Source organism: Myotis brandtii, unplaced genomic scaffold, assembly GCF_000412655.1.
Source record: "Myotis brandtii unplaced genomic scaffold, ASM41265v1 scaffold381, whole genome shotgun sequence".
Classification (NCBI taxonomy): domain Eukaryota; kingdom Metazoa; phylum Chordata; class Mammalia; order Chiroptera; family Vespertilionidae; genus Myotis; species Myotis brandtii.
The window spans coordinates 608,375-609,220 of record NW_005364633.1 but is presented as its reverse complement, the minus strand read 5'-3'; positions in this window follow the sequence as shown (position 1 = coordinate 609,220).

Genomic DNA, 846 nt, shown 5'->3' with positions numbered 1-846 from the left:
CTCCGCCGGCGGTGGGACGGTGTGGCCGCCGGAGGGGTGTCCCAGCCGGGTGGGGAAGGGACCCCGCTTCCCTTCCTTACCAGCTCCTGTGAGTGAGGACGGCTGGCCTTGGCTGGCGCCCTGGGTCTGGGGAGGAGCCCGCGGGAGGGCAGCCGGTGATGCTGGCCGCGATGAGAGCCAGTGACGTGGGGCAGACCACCTGCTTGGCGAGCTCTGGGTCCCCCAGCCAAGGGGCGCGTGCGCTCCCCTGTCCCTCCAGGAGCAAAATGCCCCCCTTCTGCAGGTCTCCCGGCCCAGGCACTCACAGCGGAAAGGAAATGTCGCACGGATGTCTGGGGACGGGGAGCAAGCCCCTAGCGAGGGAAAGCGCGGCGAGGGTCCGAGGGGTCTGCAGGCGCTGGTGGAGGCTGCACGGACAAGCCTGACCTGGGGTGTCTGCCTGGTCCTTCCCTCTCTGGGCCGCGGGCCCAGCTCTCTGGAGGGGGACCCGGCGGCTAAGAGGGAGCTAACCTTCTAGTCATGGTTAGAAAACAGATGTGCAGCCATCCCAGCAGATTCCACAGTGGGAGCGACTGCAGCTGCCATGCTGTTCGCAGCTCCGGTCTCTCTCACTGACTGAGGGATGGAGCCAGCAGGTGCCAGGTTCCCGTGGGACATGCATCCACCCCGCATCTGGAGAGAGAGGGGGTCTGGGGCCGGGAGACTCCGGTCCATCCGTGACGCTGTGGCCCTGGGGCAGGACTCGGTTCTGACCCTCCGGTTGTTTTCCTTTTTTTAAAAAAAAATATATTTTATTGATTTTTTACAGAGAGGAAGGGAGAGGGATAGAGAGTTAGAAACATCGAT